Raw genomic sequence first — 20168 nt, forward strand, 5'->3', positions numbered from 1 at the left:
AGGAAAACTTGCCCTGGCGAAGTGATTCAGTGGAAATAAAAGTGCCGTTTTATCTTCTGCCAGCACTTTTGCTTGCAAGCATGGATTTAACACTTACAAAATCCTAACATCAACCAGTGTACTCTAGTGATCCAGTGCTTGACTGTTGCATAACACCAATGATAATTTAGATTGTGATAAAAGCTTGCCAATTTTACACGTCCTTGAGTGTAGTGCAATACTATCATCACTATCTGACTAGTAGACTTGTGCCTCGTCATACCTCACGCCTTTGGAAATAGTAAAACTATACTGGAAGTAATCACAGGCCATTAACTAATGATCCGACCTGGAGGAAATTTTAATTAAAATTGTTAATGACCTTTACCCCTGAGTTGGAGGCAGAGGTGAGAGCGAAAAATATAATGATAATGGGTGGAACATCTTAGCGTGTAAGGAATTTCGTTTTTTTAATGGAAGATTAATTGAGCAGTTTTCCTCTGATACTTGTTGATAATATATTTCAACATTTATTTCCCGTAACACGAATATCACAAATATTCAGTAGGGTAGCTGCGTTGGCCTATAAGGTTTCTGAAATTAAAGATTAACTTTAGCTCTTTTATTGGTTTGGTCGAGTAATCCGAATGATCCTGAAACGTAAATTGAAATAAACATATGTGCAATGCACATACCTGAGGTAAGCATGCGAGTCTGGGAACACTAGCATACTGTTCTGCAAGTTGACAGGATACTAAAGACCTTTTGATACATTTCTGGTTGCAAAAGGACGAAATAAAGTAAATATCCTTAAATATATTTTCAACCCTTTAATGGAATTTAGAAATGGTTTATTTACATTTTGTTTCAAAATATTCATTGATAATAAGTAAATTGGAGTATTTATTCACAAAATACTGGAGTAACTCAGCAGGTCAGGCAGCATCTCAGGAGAGAAGGAATGGGTGACGTTTCGGGTCGAGACCCTTCTTCAGACTGATGTCAGGGGGACGGGACAAAGGAAGGATATAGGTGGAGACAGGAAGATAGAGGGAGAACTGGGAAGGGGAGGGGAAGAGAGGGACAGAGGAACTATCTAAAGTTGGAGAAGTCAATGTTCATACCGCTGGGCTGCAAGGTGCCCAAGCGAAATATGAGGTGCTGTTCCTCCAATTTCCGGTGGGCCTCACTATGGCACTGGAGGAGGCCCATGACAGAAAGGTCAGAGTGAGAGGGGAGTTAAAGTGCTCAGCCACCGGGAGATCAGGTTGGTTAAGGCGGACTGAGCGAAGGTGTTGAGTGAAACGATCGCTGAGCCTGCGTTTGGTTTCGCCGATGTAAAGAAGTTGACATCTAGAGCAGCGGATACAATAGATGAGGTTGGTGGAGGTGCAGGTGAACCTCTGTCTCACCTGGAAAGACTGTTTGGGTCCTTGGATGGAGTTGAGGGGGGAGGTAAAGGGACAGGTGTTGCATCTCCTGCGGTTGCAGGGGAAAGTGCCCGGGGATGGGGTGGTTTGGGTAGTGAGGGACGAGTGGACCAGGGAGTTACGTTGGAAACGGTCTCTGTGGAATGCAGAAAGGGGAGGGGATGGGAAGATGTGGCCAGTAGTGGGGTCCCGTTGGAGGTGACAGAAATGTTGGAGGATGATTTGTTGGATATGCTGGCTGATGGGGTGGAAGGTGAGAATGAGGGGAATTCTGTCCTTGTTACGAATGGGGGAGGGGGAGCAAGAGCGGAGCTGCAGGATATAGAAGAGGCCCTAGTGAGAGCCTCATCTATAATGGAAGAGGGGAAGCCCCGTTTCCTGAAGAATGAGGACATCTCTGATGCCCTAGTGTGAAACACCTCATCCCGGGTGCAGATGCGGCGTAGACGGAAGAATTGGGAGTAGGGGATAGACTTTTTGCAGGAAACAGGGTGGGAAGAAGTGTAGTCCAAATAGCTGTGCGAGTCAGTGGGTTTATAGTAGATGTCAGTCACTAGTATGTCTCCTGTGATGGAGATGGTGAGGTCCAGAAATGGTAGGGAGATGTCGGAGATAGTCCAAGTATATTTAAGAGATTGGAGGATCATTCTGCTCCAATATTCTCACAAATAAACAAATTTGCGTGAATCTGCGATTTAGAAAAAAAGGCAAAAATACAATCTGGCTTAAAGTCCAGAAACAAGGTTATTATATGAGTGTGAAGTAATTGAGAGTTTTACAAGCTAGTAACACATCCAAAGAGCAGGTTATAAATATCAGGAATACATTTCAAAAGTGATTCAATTTAAGGATATCCTTCTGCATTGAGTAGGTTTCCAAACGTTTATTTTCATTAACTGCATTTAATAAATACTGAAGTTTCCAGTGTTTGCAATGAGTAGATACTGTATTATCTTTTAACTATTTGCTGTCATTATTGTGGTTGATTTATTCTCCCCACATTTCTGCAGAATCACATGCAGGTTGGTAAATGTGAAAAGTAGAAACAAAGAATTGCAGATGCTGGTTTACCAAAAAAAGGCACAAAGTGTCAGTCAGGCAGCATCTCTGGAGAACATGGATAGGTTATGTTGAGGGTTGGGATCCAAAACATCACCTATCCATGTTCTCCAGAGATGCTGCCTGACCTGCTGAGTTACTCCAGCATTTGTGTCTTTTTTCTGGAAAATGTGAATATCGTTCAGCAAGAAAATAGAAAGAATTATTGAATGAGATGTTGATTAAATGCCAATGTTCAAGGTATTAGAACTGGGTTGAAATCCAGCCCAGACTGACATGCTGAATTGGACCAATGGAAACTACATTTGAAGAAACAATGACCTGCAGATACCAGTTTACAAAGAAGGACACCAAGTGCCGGAGTAACTCAGTTGGTCAGGCAGCATCCTTGGAGAACATGGATAGGTGACGTTTCGGGTTGTGACCCTTCTTCAGACTATATTAGAGTTCAAGTCAAGTCAAGTCAATTTTATTTGTATAGCACATTTAAAAACAACCCACGTTGACCAACGTGCTGTACATCAGTTCAGGTACTAAGAAAACAAACATACAATGGCACACAAACATAACAGCACATACATAAACAGTTTACAGCGCCCCCTCAGAGGGCCTCAAACACTAGGGAGTAGAAATAGGTTTTGAGCCTGGACTTAAAGGAGTCGATGGAGGGGGCAGTTCTGATGGGGAGTGGGATGCTGTTCCACAGTCTCAGAGCTGCAATCTTGTCTCAGCTCAGTATTGGCAGTGTGTGTCTCAATCCAATATTTGTTGGATCCCAAATATGCAGTAACAATCATAGACGGTAGTAACAATCATAGACTTGTACAGCACTATTGCAAATTGAACAGTGCTGTACAAAGCTGAGACTAAATTATGCTGAATTTGGAAAATTAAGTAATTTGAAACTTTCTACTGCAGGTAGTAATCTCACTCATTCCTGATAAGCACAAAACAAAATTGAATATAAAATGTACATAATCTATTTCATGAGTCACGAGTTTAATTGTCATATGCACCAGGAATGGAACAATGAAATTCTAACTTGTTGCAGCTATACTGGCACAATAATGCACCAACAAAACCAATAAAGATACAATAAACAGTACAATAGATCATCAGCAATACTAGTTAACTAGACCATAATAGTGCAAACCAAAGCACATAGTTCTACCAAAACAAAGGCCATGGTAAACCGTTGCTGAGGTAGGGTTATTGTTAAGGTTGTGCAGTATTACAGAGCTGAGGACATTTTGCAGACGTTCCAATTTTTCAAGCTTTCAGCATGTTTGCTCTTCTTCCTAATAGGTAGCATCCTATTAATTCTGTGCTAAATTCCCTATTGCCTTTTTAGGACATGGAGTGCAAAACTGCATATGTTTATTTAACGTTTTATATTGATTTACCCTTATATCTCAACTTTGCATTAAAATGTTTGCCTGAAAACCGAATATTTTGTTAGTCTGTGTTGTGAACGTAACTGAGCATTGTGATGTGAAAATTCAATGGTTGACCAAATAACACCTTATAAAACTGGAAAAAGTAACTTACAATAACGTTTAATCACTTATTAAAACATTTGATTAAAATATGGTGTTCTACATATGTTTCTCTATTTATATTTAAAATCATACACCTGTATGAACTTCCAACCTATAGGAGCCACTAAAAAGAGTAAAAAATGGTAAATAGTTTATAGTGATAGTAAATGGTTTATAAAAAATCTAACATGAATGGGGATAAAATTAGATAATAAAGGAGAGAAAATATCTAGTTCCAATTAACAAGATAGTGAAACACGTCAAACAGCCATATGCTAATGAAATACAAGGTTGTGTGGCAAAGGACGTTAATGAAGAGAAGAAAATAAATGATTATTGAACAGAACCAAATGATAATGAATTATAACTCGAGAAATAAAGAAGTGCAGATGCTGGATAATACATAAAAGGACGCAAAGTGCTGGAGGAACAGTGGGTCAGGCAGCATCCCTGGAGAACTTGGATGTCTCCCCCCCCCCCACAATCATTCTGATGAAGGATTTCGATCGGAAACGTCACCTATCCATGTTCTCCAGGGATGCTGTCTGACTCGCTGAATTACGCCAGTACTTTGGGTCATTTTATGGATTATAACTACTGTGCTACTTGTGGAGTGCATAAGAAAAACATTGATTCTTTGAGCCAAGTATCCTGTTGCTCAGGATAAACAAGGAACTGCAGATGCTGGTTTACAAACAAAAATAACAGTGCTGGAGAAACTCAGCGAGTCAGGCAACATCTTAGAACATGGTCAGAAGTAGGGTCCCGACCCTAAATGTCACCCATCCATGTTCTCCAGAGGTGGTGCCTTACCCGCTGAGTAACTCCAGCAATTTGCGTCTTATCCTTTTTCCCAATTTTACTTTCCCAAGTGTATAAAATGCTTTATGCTCAAACCAACTGTGCTTCCTAAAATGCCATTAGGCTTTCCCCGTCACTATAATATCAAAAAATGTATTTGACATTTTTCCATCGTAAGTTTCGATGTCCGCATTTCTAACAGAAACTGTCCGCGTAGACTTGCCTTGCTTTAATTCCAGCTTCTCCTATGGGTTTGACGTGCTGCAGCGCCACCCCTTGTCAGAGTTTGTAATGACACCAGCACAAAGTTTTCTTTATGGCCATAATTACAGAAGAATAGAAAGGAAATGTAAAAATAATAACAGAAAGTATGCACTTAAAATTGAGAATATTATCACTTTAACAGCAGCTTTAGCTTTAACTCCATGACCATAGAATATTGAAAACTTCCACGATTTAAAACAAATTAAATTCTGTGTAGTTGTTCAAATCTTGGAGATACCATATTAATCATATTTCCATAAGTCTGCAAAATCCACCAAATTCATTGACAGCATAAGTGAACCAAAATCCGCACTCTCTGCCAGGCCAAGATCACCAGGTACCACAATCGGCGGGGACGGCCATCTTGTGGATCCTCTGCTGCAGCCTCTACCGCACGCTGCACCACGGGAGGAAGGTCCGGCGCAGGGCACGCCGGGACGGGCACCGGTTGTCCCGCTGGCCCTCCCGGGGGGGGAGGGAGTGCATTTATTAAAGTTTATTAGTTGTTGTTTTTAAAATGTAACAAAATTAGGTTTATTCGGACCAGGGGGAAATGGTGAGTAGGGTGTGCCTAAAATTGTCGCGCTGTCATGTACCATTTTGGCTGTGTAGAGGGCATGGTACACACATAAACACATAAACATATACACACAAATAAACCGAGAGTTTTAGAGACAGACAGACAGACAGACAGATAGACAGACAGACAGACAGACAGACAGACAGACAGACAGACAGACAGACATTCGTTGGCTAAAGTTTGGTAGTCTAGTTTGGGAGATTAGGCTGTTTCTTTGTAACAAACAGTGTTTGTAGATGAAGCAGGACAGCTGTATTTCTATATTTAATGTTTAAAATGTAAATTGCTTTGAAATATTAAAGCATAAGGAGTTAAAAAAATCTACCTTTCCATAGACCTTCCATAATTTACAGTTATATATTCTGTTCAAACTTTTGAATTACCTCACGCCTTCCAGAATCTAAATTATTTAAAAATTAGTGAATATATCTGCAGGAGCCATTAATGTTTAGACTAGCTACTGTTGGCATATTATATTATTTTGTCTAGATATATCTTGCTGTATTATTTTGGACACTTGGGGGCGGTCATTAGATGCACAGGGTGGTGTATATATCTGGGCAGAATGGACAGGAAGTGACAGACACAGGGAGGGAGAGCATACAGTTCTCACCAGACCTGAACAGACCAATGACTGGACAGACCTGAGACTGAGCAGCCAGCTACAACTTGCATGCGAAAAAAAGTAAAGCCTGGTATGTTCATCTCCTTGTTTGTACAACTACTTCAATAAACAACTAATTAAACTGGAAATAACGACTGAAGATCTGTTCTATTAGGTCTGCGTAAGATCACTCCTACTTCCTGCGTAGTAATGGCAAGTGGAAAATAAGTCATTGGAAAGGTCGGAAAGTTGCCATTAAACTTTAAGTGAGAACTAACTCTATGAGTGAGACTGGAGCTTGTGAATTAACTGAACGGAACAGGGATTGTTTTATTTCACAAGCCTGACACCGCTATTCCCAATCAACTGGAAAAGGTCACCATCTGCGCTAATCTGACGAACGTAGATTGGTAACCCCAAATGCCAACGTGCAGGGAAAGTGGGTACGTACAGCATTAAGCTTTATTGGAGAAGCTATATGTTATAGACTGTATTGGAAAGCGGCTACTGTAATGGAAAATTGAGAACAAAGAAGTGACCTTGAGAATCGCAACAATATCAGTCGTTTGAAATATTTGTGCTGCTACGGCTTTCACATCAACGCGTCATAAAGGGATAGTCTAGATGTATGTCTGTGGTCAGATCTGATGCTCAGTCACAGCTACTGTTGGCATATTATATTATTTTGTCTAGATATTTCTTGCCGTATTATTTTGGACACTTGGGGGTGGTCATTAGATGCACAGGGTGGTGTATATATATGGGTATATGGGACAGGAAGTGACAAACATAGGGAGGGAGAGCATACAGTTCTCACCAGACCTGAACAGACCAATGACTGGACAGACCTGAGACCTGGGACTGAGCAGCCAGCTACGACTTGCAGGCGAAATAAGCAAAGCCTGATATGTTCATCTCCTTGTTTGTACAACCACTTCAATAAACAACTAATTAAACTGGAAATAACGACTAGAAGATCTGTTCTATTAGGTCTGCGTGAGATCACTCCTACTTCCTGTGTAGTAATGGCAAGTGGAAAAGAAGTAATTGGAAAAGTCGGAAAGTTGCCATTACTATATATGTACCTAGATAAATCACTTTATAATTTTTCTGGCTTCCTAGTGGAAACAAAATCTCTACATCATCAAATGTCCAACCAAGTCAGTGAATGGCCAATTGGATCAGTCCAGTAATATTCTCTATACAGCTCCGCCTTTTCCTTTAAACTTATCCTTGAAACAATTATTATCCAAATATATGCCTTGTTAGGGAGGAGGACAAAAAGGAAGTAACATGTTGAACAGGAGATTACATAAAACTATGCAGAGAGGCATAGGAAAAAGACATTCTGGCCTTCCATCACAGTGAGGAGGTGACTGGAGGAGACTCACTGTGATGGATGTTTCTTTTGTTTGGTGTTAGTTTATGATTGTATGTGTTATTGCATTTTTATTGATTATTCTTATTGGTCTTATTGTTGAACTGCGGGTAATGTTTCATTTCACTACACATTTATGTATATGTGACAAATAAACGACTATTGACTATTGAGAAGGAAAGTGAAATCCTGAAGCAAGGCTTTTGTATGGTACTAAATTCAATCTATGTGCTTCATCTTTGTGGTAAATCTGCACTGGATAATATAGTGATAAGCAAATTTACATTCTTGAGGACAAAATAAAATTAACAACTATCCTCTGTGTGAATTGTATATATAAATATAAATTGGAAATCGTAGTGCTTGGTTTTATGAAAAATACACCCCATTGATGGACAATTTAGATCAGAATTGGAGATTGCAATTATATTGTATGCCTCGCACCATTTGTAACATTGGATCACATAGTTCCATATTTCACATGGACCAAAGTGGACATTACTAGCAACACTCCTCATACAAAACACAATTGGATGCCCAAAATAAAACCAGGAGATAGCAGAAATGCTGAGAAGATCATGCAGTATGTGGGGAGAGAAAAAGAGTGAATGTTTCAGGTGAACAACCTTTTACCAGATCTGGGGTAAAGCTCAAACACAGGAATGTTTTAAGTTGCAGGGAAGGGGAAGGATTGGAGCGAACAAAGAGAGTGTCTATGCTGGGTAAAAGAGAAAAAAATGAATACCACCTATTAATATGATCTGATACAAGGGTGGTGGTGTTCTTATTAATGGCAGCTGATCCAACGGGAGAATTTGAAGAGAGTGTGTAGGAAGGAACTGCAGATGCTGGTTTAAACCGAAGATAGACACAAAATAGTTCTCTTATACTCTATACCCAATCTAATTAAAGCAACTATCTGGTACGCCTTCTAAACTATGTTATATGTCTGCACTGCCACCTTCAGGAAACCTTGAACATGTACACCAACATACCTTTTATCATATACTTCCAAGGTTTCAACGGTTTAGTATATACGAGACCAAGTGGACCTGTTGGGCCCAAATCTCTCCTGCATTGGTGCAGCACCCTCTCCTCCACCCCCTCCCCCTCCCCTCTCCCCCCTCCCCCTCCTCCTCCACCCCCTCCCCTCTCCCCCTCCCCCTCCTCCTCCTCCCCCTCCCTCCATCCTCCCCTCCACCCCCCCTCCCCTTCAATTTCCCCCTCCCACCCCTCCCCCTCCCACCCCTCCCCCCCCCTCCCCTCCCCCCCACCATCCCCCCTCAACCCCCCTTATTCTCCCTCCTCAAGTTCATCCTCTGTCTCTTATCACCAACTCAATTTTGGATGTAAATTGTGAAATTGCCCTAGACTTCTATGTGAGCCTGTGTCAAAAGTTTTATGGAAGTCCATGTAGATCGACTACATCAAACAAACTATGCGCAACAATGCACTTAATGAGACACAAAAAGCTGTAGTAACTCAGCGGGTCAGGCAGCATCTCTGGAGAAAAGGAATAGGCGACATTTGGCGTCAAGACCCTTCTTCAAGCTAAAGACCCGTGGTGCCACAAGGGAGGCTGCAAAGGAAAATGAGAGCCCATGGTATAAAAGGGCAGATACTAGCATGGACATCAGGTTGGCTGGATGGCAGAGGCAAATAGTGGCAATAAAGGGGGCATTTTCTGTTTGGCTGCCAGTGACTAGTGGAGTTCCGCAGAGCTCGGTGTTGGGGCCACTGCTCTTCACCTTGTATATTAATGATTTGGACAAGGGGATTGAAGGCTTTGTGGCCACATTTGCAGATGATACGGAAATAGGTGGAGGGGCAGATAGTGTAGAGAAAGCAGGGAATCTGCAGAAGGACTTGGATAGGTTGGAAGAGTGGGCAGAGAAGTGGCAAATGGAATATAATGTAGCAAAGTGTGGAGTCATGCATTTTGGTAATAGGAATGAAGGCATAGATTATTTTCTAAATGGGGAGAGAATCCAGGATTCAGAGGTGCAAAGGGACTTGGGAATGCTGGTGCAGGATTCCCAAAAAGTTAATCTGCAAGTCGAATCAGTAGTAAAGAAAGCAAATGCAATGCTAACATTTATTTCAAGAGGACTTATATGCCAAAACAGGGATGTAATGCTGTAAGCAAATTTGGTCACCTTATCTGAGGAAGGATGTACTAGCTCTGGAGAGGATCCAGAGGAGGTTTACAAGAATGATCCCAGGAATGAGTATGTTAACATATGATGAGCGTTGGACAGCACTGGGCCTATATTTGCTGGAGTTTAGAAGAATGAGGGGGAATCTCATTGCAATGTACAGAATAGCGAAAGGCTTGGATAGAGTGGATGTGGAAAGGATGCTTCCACTATTGGGAAAGTCTAGGACTAGAGGCCATAGCCTCAGAATTAAAGGACATTCTTTGAGGAAGGAGATGAGGAGGAATTTATTTAGTCAGAGGGTGGCGAATCTGTGGAATTCTTTGCAGCAGAAGGCTGTGGAGGCAAAGTCAGTGGATATATTTAAGGCAGAGATAGATAGATTCTTGATTAGTACAGGTGTTAGAGGGAGAAGACAGAAAAATGGGGTTAGGAGGGGGAGATAGATCAGCCATGATTGAATGGCAGAGTAGACTTGAATGGCCTAATTCTACTGTAACTTATGATCTTATGACTCAAAGTTTTCTACCACAGCTCCAACAGTCCACTGCCTCGCCTGCCATCATATTCAGGGCTACATCATGTCAGGACCATGGGATTTATCAATCTTTAAGCCCACTAAGATATCAAATGTCTTCTTTCACTGGTAATTTGTTCTAGAATTCTACCATTCCCATTCTGAATTCTCAAACCACAAGGTCCTTCTCCATAGTCTGTTCCAGATTTCTATACTCTGGTTAAAAATCGTCACCTTCCTCTTCCTTCCATCATTTGCTTAAAATCTAATCCTCCTGGTTTTCGTCACCTCTGCTAAGGTGCTTTTCAGTTTAAGGTTCTCATTTCTCTCAGACTCTGTTTAAAAAAAAAATCCCATCTAATTTACCTAATCCTTCTCATAGCTTTGATAGTGCTTTTGTAAGCCTCCTCTGCAACTCTTTAGTGTAACTGTGTCTTTCTTGCAATGTGGTGACCAGAACTATGTAGTTCTCTAACTGTGATCAAAATAGTGTTGATTAATATTCCAGCATTATCTCTCTGCTCTCATACTCTAAGCATCAACCAATGAAGGACAATATTTGAAGGTAGACACAAAATGCTGGAGTAACTCTGGAGAGAAGGAATGGGTGACGTTTCGGGTCAAGACCCTTCTTCAGGGGTGTGGGCAGTACAGAGATAGAATGTAGTCGGAGACAGTAATACTGGTGGGAGAACTGGGAAATATTTGCATTCCTTTGTTAATCATGCCATTTAGCTATCCTGCTTCTTTTAAAGATTGCCTTGTTACAGTTCCCCAAATGCATTACCCCAAACTTCTCATGGTAAAACCATGTTTCTGTTTAATTACTTTATCACCATGGCATATCTTCCTGTTTGACAAGCTTCCCTTATCAAGTCAATGATGTGGGTAATTTTTCTGCTATCTGCAAACCTTTCTACCATGCCCCTTAGAATTGTCTAAATCATTCAAATGTAATTCAGGAATAAAGGAGTACTGAGCCCCATGGAACCCCACTAGCCTTCCTATCACTGGGCCAATTTGCATCAAATGTATCTCTCTGTCTTTCATCTCATTGACTTTTACTTTTTGTCCAGCCTGTCAAGTGAACCTTGTTGAAAGCCTTGCCAAACTCATGAAGATTACAAAGAACACACTATTTTCATTTACTTGTTACCACCTCAAATATAATGTCAAATTAATTGGACACAGTCTTCCTGTAATAAATTCAAGTTAACTGTCATTGATTAATCTAAATGGACCTTTTTACATGATGATTCATACAATGGCTCTGAATTGATTCCAATAGATTGTCCACCACTGAAGTTAATCACTGATCTGTAATTACTAAATTTGACCCAGCCTCTCATTTAAACAAACATAAAGCAATAGCATTCGTCCAATCTTTTGACACCATGCCTATAGCCAAGGGGGATTGAAATGGTGGTCAGAACTACTTCACTTTTTCCTCTTGCCTCTTCTAGCAGCTTGGAATATATTTAATTTGAGGCTGGAGATTCATTCACCTACCAAGATGTTAAATTCTTAGTACTTCCTCTAATACTTTGTTTATCCCATCTCCTGCACTTAATCCTTAAATGCAGCATTGCTTTGTCTGCTTTGTTGGAGAAGATAACCACAAAATGTTCATGAAAAACGTTTCTCATATCCTCTGTCTTTTTACATACAGTAGGTTACACTTTTAGCTGCTAATATTTCCTACATCTATCTTTGTTATCTTCATTTCTTTATGAACTTAAAAATACCTTTGATTTTACTTGTAGTTTTGTAGTCCTTTGGATCAAACTCTTGTCTCTTTTCACAATCTTTCTAACAGACTCCTTTCCACAACCATTATTTTTTTTTTCACCTGTATTGCCACACCTCTCATTCTTATCTCCATCTCTACCTTGTCTAACAGCCCTATAAGCAGGAATGTTAAGCTGTCATTCTTGTTTCACTAAGTCACATTTCAGTAAAGTTTATATAATATACTTGCATGTATTCATCTGTGTCCAGCTCGTTTTGCCTCAAATGCTATATTCCTTGCAGTTAAGTTAATGTTAACATTTTGAAACATTATTTTGTCCTTGGGCTTTAAAAAGTATGACTCAAAACCTATCATACTTACAAAATTGTTACACGTTCTTATCAAATTACTTCATAAAAATGTGAGCTATTTGTTGGGAGTTATTACAATATCTCCCTGAATGTATGTGTACGGAGGGTGGGGATGTTCTATTGGGTGAAATGAATGTGTTTCTAAAGATGTTTTGCAGAAATAGACAGGAGTTCTGGCTCATGGTATGTAAATTATCTGAATGGCACATACTGGGATTTAAAAACAAAATTGACCAGAGTTAGGTATTTGATGTGCAAAGATGACACAAAGCTGGGTGGCAGTGTGACCTGCGATGAGGATGCTATGAGGCTGCAGGGTGACTTGGATAGGTTAGGTGAATGGGCAGATGCATGGCATATGCAGTGTAATATGGATAAATGTGAGGTTATCCACTTTGGTAGCAAGAACAGGAAGGCAGATTATTATCTGAATGGTGTCAGATTAGGAAAAGGGGAAGTGCAACAAAACATGGGTGTGCTTGTACATCAGTCACTGAAAGTAAGCATGCAAGTACAGCAGGCAGTGAAGAAAGCTAATGGCATGTTGGCCTTCATTGTAAGAGGATTTGAGTTTAGGAGCAAAGAGGTCCGACAGCAGTTGCGCAGGGCCCCGGTGAGACCGCACCTGGAGTATTGTGTGCAATTTTGGTCTCCTCATTTGAGGAAGGACATAATTGCTATTCAGGGAGTGCAGCATAGGTTAACCCGGTTAATTCCCGGGATGGCGGGACTGACATATAATGAAATAATGGGTCGACTGGGGTTGTATTCACTGGAATTTAGAAGGATGAGAGGGGATCTTATAGAAACATATAATATTCTTAAAGGATCAGACAGGCTAGATGCTGGAAAAATGTTCCTGATGTTGGGGAAGTCCAGAACCAGGGGTCACAGTTTAAGAATAAGGGGTAGGCCATTTAGGACTGAGATGAGGAAAAACTTCTTCATCCATAGTGTTGTGAATCTGAACGGGGTACTGATTTTAAATGATCAGCCATGATTATATTGAATGGCGGTGCTGGCTCGAAGGGCCGAATGGCCTACCCCTGCACCTCCTGCACCTATTTTTCTATGTTTCTATGCATGCAATTTAATTTTTATGACACTTTCATTTTGGAACAATGCATTCTGAAGATTTGATGAATCATCATATAGTTTATTTTGACGACTCCATGTATGGAAGATCAATTAATGTAACATTCTCAATAGTTTAGAAAACACTGTAGAAACTACACATGGAAGGCAGTGTTGATGCTAAGCAAGTCAAAAGCATATTGATTATACAGGGGTACAGATCTCAATAAATATGTAGCATATGAAGCTGATTTAGAAGTGTGTATTAAATAATTACTTTTAAGTAAAATAGAAGTAAATAGAATTTAGCAGGCCATAAGTAAAGTACATTGATATTCTTTACAAAATCTAATCAAGGAATAAATAATTTTGTTTATTTGGTACAGTAAAACCAGCCTTTGGGTTGTCCAAAGTGTGAGGCAAATGGTAGTTGATTACGTCTCTGTGGCATGTACCAGCTGCGGAAATATGGGGTCAAGCTACAGGGGGGGTGGGAATGCACAGCTGTGGTTCTTGAGTCTGACATAACTCCAAGGCAGGGGTTTTCATCAGTGGACTGGAACTGTGTTTATTCTCTTTTCATTTGTTTTATTTCACACTCTGTGGAATAAACAGGAATTTCACACAATTCGCCCGACATTCCAATGACTCGTTTTTTAAAGGAATGTCTTCAAAAATGAATTTCACAGACAGTATTAATATTCACTTTTTTGTAGTGTTCTTTTAGATATTGCAGCATTCCAAGCTGTATTATCAAGATAAATCTAGAAAATATGTTGTTCTTAATAGCTACGTTACAGTTAATCAGATCTCTATGTTCTTCAGTGACATACACTTGATATTGATAAGGCAGCCTTTAAATTAATTTGCGAATATATTACAAGTACTGTAACAACATGAAATAACGACTTGATCTGTTTAGGTTGAAACCTTACGTTTCTTGCCATCGTAGAATGACTGGATTTTGAGTAAATATTTCAATGTAAAGAATTACTTTGATTATTCCAAAATAAAGCGCTGCAGATTTTAAATAGTCAGAGACAATGCAAAAATATTTAATAGGTCAGCCAATATCTGTGGAGCAGGAAACAGAGAACATTTCAGCCCATTAACCTTTCATCGGAGGTAGAAAAAGTCAGAGCTATAACTGCCCAGAAGTTGGGTTTCATCCTGTTTTGGTGCACTAAACATGTGCTGCATGAAATAATAATATCCACTCAGCTCCCCTGCAAAAATTTAAGAAACTGAGTGGAATGGGCGGCACGATAGCACAGTAGTGCAGCAGTAGAGTTGTGCTTTACAGCGCCAGAGGCCCGGGTTCAATCCTGACCATGGACTACTGTACGAAGTTTGTACATTCTCCCCGTGACCTGCGTGGGCTTTCTCTGGGATCTTTGGTTTCCTCCCACACTCCAAAGACATACAGGTTTGTAGGCTAATTAGCTTGGTGTCATTATAAATTGTCCCTAATGTGTGTAGGATGGTGTAAGTGTGCAGGGATCGCTGGTTGGCGCGGACTTGTTGAGTCAAAGAGCCTGTTTCCACGCTGTATCTCGAAACTAAACAAAGCTGAACTAAACTCCATTATATGCAGTGTTTTGGCTCTTTGCATAAAGAAATGTGCGTTAAAACAGGACCTGTACAATTCCCATTGGAGCATTATTGCCATGCAGACTGCCAGGAAGCAAGTCAAAGAACTCTTCTCCCATGGCTGGCACATAACAGTTGCACCAGAGGACAGTGAGGGACAAGGTGGTCAAGTGATCTCCTGTGCATTAATTGCCCTTTAATGTTTGGCCTAATAGACAATAGACAATAGACAATAGGTGCAGGAGTAGGCCATTCAGCCCTTCGAGCCAGCACCGCCATTCAATGCGATCATGGCTGATCACTATCAATCAGTACCCCGTTCCTGCCTTCTCCCCATACCCCCTCACTCCGCTATCCTTAAGAGCTCTATCCAGCTCTCTCTTGAAAGCATCCAACGAACTGGCCTCCACTGCCTTCTGAGGCAGAGAATTCCACACCTTCACCACCCTCTGACTGAAAAAGTTCTTCCTCATCTCCGTTCTAAATGGCCTACCCCTTATTCTCAAACTGTGGCCCCTTGTTCTGGACTCCCCCAACATTGGGAACATGTTATCTGCCTCTAATGTGTCCAATCCCCTAATTATCTTATATGTTTCAATAAGATCCCCCCTCATCCTTCTAAATTCCAGTGTATACAAGCCCAATCGCTCCAGCCTTTCAACATACGACAGTCCCGCCATAATGGACTCCTGTGTCATAAGTTGCCCAAAGTATTTGAGATGCAAACTGATTACCTGGCTTTGCTTGAGTGATCAGTGTCATAGGTTGACCCCAAAAGCTACAAAGTCCACCGGCATTGGAGCAATCATGCTTTGTGACACCTGTGATGTAATTTGGTAGAAGACTGATAGTTGGAAAATGTCAGTCCACTAAGGTAAATTATGCATGGAAGTGCTCATGCCACTTTGGGCATAATATTGATAGCCATGTCTATAAAATGGAGCTTGTTGAGCATGATCAGAACCATTAGGTTGGGGAGAAGACGTAGACACATCAATCCTGTCAATGGATTTGGTTGATTTAATGCAAAGGATGTGGCAAGGGCAGTTATCCAGATGTTCTCAAACTTAATAACTAAGATGCCCATGTAATTGAAGGTAAGGGGATGAAGACAATAAAGTGGCGATTAATTCGATTGCAGTGGAGAAAAGAAGCCAAGTTTTATCTTTGTATTCAAGAATGAATTTGAGGTGGTGAGCAGTTTTGGCAAATAAGAGCAGGGCCAATTGTGGATGTTATTCAACCAGCTAAGAGCATGGGAAATAGGAGCATTAGGGCAATGGCTCATTAAGTCTGCTCCAACATTCATCAAGATCAGAATTCATCTTCTACCTCAGTGGCATTTTCATGAACTATCTCTACTTCCCTTGGAAAACAACATTCCCTGATTCCATTAATATCCTGAAATATCTCTTTTGTTTTCAATGAGGCCCATGACTGAATTTTTATATCTTCCTGGAGACTGAGGAGACTAAACTTAAATTATCTGGTGCATAGAACAATAGGAGATCTCATTGAGATTTACAAAGTTCCAAATATTTACTATCACCTGAACAAAGAAATGATGTCCTAAATGAACAACTGCTTTCTCTGAGATTGTGGCTCCTGGCCCTGGACTCCTTAGTCAGCCTGCATCCTTTTATATCCAGGGCCTTTGTATTTTGGAAGTTTCGATGAGGTCTCCTTCCATTCTTTTATACTCCAAAGAAGAATTCAAGCCTAGTTTCCTCAATCGTTCACCCCACAGCAATCCCAGCATTCCTGGGACCAGTCTTGGCAATCTTTACTGCATTCCTTAGATGGCAAAGATTACCCTTTGTAAGGCAATGAGACTCCCAGAGTAAATGGCAAAATCATGTAATGCCTATATTTGATCAAGTTTGTAGCAGAGGACATATGAGCTGGGAATATTTTTTTTAAAGGATCTGGGCAAGACAGAGGCAAGAATGTGATTAAGCAGATCAGTAGCTGCAAAATGCTGCGTCAGATGGAGGGCCAAGGAGTTCCACTGTTGGAATTTTGAAAGTAAATGTTGAGAACTGGGAGAAGGTTTTTCCAGTGGTAGATACAGAATTCAGTACACAAGAGACTGCAGATATTGGAATCTTGATTTTTTTTTTTAAACAAACTGTTGAAGGAACTTGGCATCTGTGTAGGGAAATGGGCAGGCGGCATTTTGAATCGTTTTGGTCCATTTATTCTGCACATTCTCTAAAAGCATCACTTTCTTCAGGGAACATGATATCCAAACTGTACAGAATACATTACTTCTGGCCAAACCTTTATGATTGTTCATTATGACTTCCTTGTTCTTCTGCCTCAACAGGTGAAACTTAGGATCCACGATGGCTTTTTAACCACTTTGTCAATCAGACTGCCTCTTTCAATGAACTGTGCACATTTATCTCCATCTCTTTGTTCTTGAACCACTTTTAGAATTGTGCCCTCTAATTTATATTGCCTCTTCTCATTCTTCATTCCCAAATGTAATATTTACCAGCATTAAATTTCATCTGCCACCTATCTGCCCATTCCATCAGTGTGTCTACATCTTCTTCAAGTTCGGGCAGCATCTCGGGAGAGAAGGAATGGGTGATGTTTCGGGTCGAGACCCTTCTTCAGACTGATGTCAGGGGGGGGGGGACAAAGGAAGGATATAGGTGGAGACACTGAGAAAATTGTGGAAATACTCAATAGGTCAGGCTGCCTCTGTGGAAAGTGGAACATGACCATCCTCCACCTCTGGTAATATTTTGGGTCAAAGATCCTTCAAACGGAACTGCAAAGGAGAGAAAACCAATTTGTTTTAAATTACAGAGAGAATGGGAAGGAATGCAGGAAAAATGTTCCGGATGTTGGGCGAGTCCAGAACCAGGGGCCACAGTCTTAGAATAAAGGGGAGGCCATTTAAAACTGAGGTGAGAAGAAACCTTTTCACCCAGAGAGTTGTGAATTTGTGGAAAACTCTGCAGTTTTTTTATTTTCTTTCACAACACGTGTCAGTGTTTTATAGATATAAATAACAAAATTATAGTGTAACAACAGTGGTCATTACTCATATTCACTTACTACCATAAATCAAATTACTGGCATCTAAATTCTCAATTATATTCATGTTAGCCCTATACACAAAATAGAAATGAATGACAATGAACCAAAAGAGATAGTTGGCATTGAGCATTATATGAAAGCCAGAGCACTTTTACAAATGATTTTTAACATTGAGTATAGACACAAAATACTGGACTAACTCAATGGGCCAGGCAGAATCTCTGGGGAGAAGGCAGGGGTGACGTTTCGGGTCGAGACCCTTCTTCAGACTGATGTCAGGGGATTGGGCGGTACAGAGATAAAATAGAAACCATAAAGTCGCCAGATGTAATCCAAAGGCTACCACAACCACAAAGGGTGAACCTCTGCTTAATTTTATCTTGCACTCCTGATGTGGCATCTTTTGGAACCAATGCCCGTCGTTGTATTTCCACCTTCCTGCTTCACCTAGATAATGAGTAACTTAAGCTTTTGTTAATTAAAAAATCAAATCCCTTCGTATGAAAATAGGATATCATTATCCATATTCTAAATAAGTACAAGTTTTTAATGTTTCATGACCAAGAAGTCCTACTGGTATAGGGAAGAGTGAACTATTTTCTGATGAATCAGCTCCTTCAACAAAGAAGTTGAACTTTTGTTGATGTCATATTGTTCCACATGTGATGGTTGTCCGAAAATTTCAGACTCGTAAAACATAGCTGTTGTTTAATATAGAAATGCGGTAGTCAGATTTTGCAAACAACAATGCAATAATGTGTTTTATGTGGCATTGAGTAAAAGATATATGTAACTGGGACCACAAAGAATACTGCACTGTTCTTTATTGAAGTGGTGTTGTGAAATTATTCACAACTATAAGAGACCAGATAGATCCTTGATTTAAGGGCTTATTCAAAGTGTGACACTTTTCACTGTCGACATATTATTTTGTTCTGCACTTGTGTATTAGCCAAGATATTTGTCTAAGAGACATAAAAAGGGTAGTTAGTCAGTGCCTTCTTCCCAGGGTGAAAGAAACTAGAGGGCACAGGTTCAAGGTGAGAGGGAGAAAGTTTAACGAAGATTTACAAATCAAGTTTTTACACCGAGGTGGTGTCTGGAACACGCAGGCAGGGGAAGTTATGGAAACACATGTGATAGCAATGTTTAAGAGGCATATGGACAGGCACAAGAACAGGCAGGGATTGAAGGGATATAGACCATGTGCAGGAAGATGGATTTAGTGAACATTGGGAACATGGTCTGCACAGGCATAGTGAGCCAAGGGCCTGATCCTATGCTGCACAAATGTTCCTGTACGATGTTCTACCTTTAAGAATCTGGAGTAGGTTTGTAACTGGGATATGATGGATCAAAGCAAGGTACCAGACATTCCTTAATCAATCCTATTGAAGAATTGAGATGAAATTGCAATTAGAAATGGTATATTTATTGTCACATCAGTTGTGAAAGAGAAATAAGCTGAAAGAAGGATTGACTTAGAAGAGAGAGAAAGGAGAAACAGAAAATAAAATTATAATTCACCTTTTTTGTTCAACAACAAATAAATCCCAATGGAATAAATTTCAAACATTGGCTCTGTAATGTCTCCCATATCATCACAGATTTTATCATTTCAGGAGATCACTCATCCACAGCCTTCAACCTGATAATTCCCCAACTCCTTACAGCCCATTCCTATATTCAAGATAAAGGGTCTGAGTTCTTCCTGCAGCTATTATTTTTTGTTCCAGATGGGCTGAGTATGTGAACAAGAATGCAGCAGGTGGAATATAATGTGCAAAATTTTGAACATCCATTTTGATACACAAAACAAAAAAGCAGTGTTTTTTTAAATTACGTGAGTTTGGGTGGTGCTCATGTTCAAAGGGATCTTGTGCACATCATTGAAAGCTAACATGCAGGTGCAGTATAAATTTGTGAAGGTAAATGGTAGAATGGTCTTTATAGTATGGGAATATTTGAGAGCAGGGTTAAAAGTGGCTTGCTGCAATTATCTGTAGCCTAAGTGAAACCACATCTAATCAATTGTGGTCTCCATACT

The sequence above is a fragment of the Rhinoraja longicauda genome, chromosome 11, assembly GCF_053455715.1.
Source record: "Rhinoraja longicauda isolate Sanriku21f chromosome 11, sRhiLon1.1, whole genome shotgun sequence".
NCBI classification, from domain to species: Eukaryota; Metazoa; Chordata; class Chondrichthyes; order Rajiformes; family Arhynchobatidae; genus Rhinoraja; species Rhinoraja longicauda.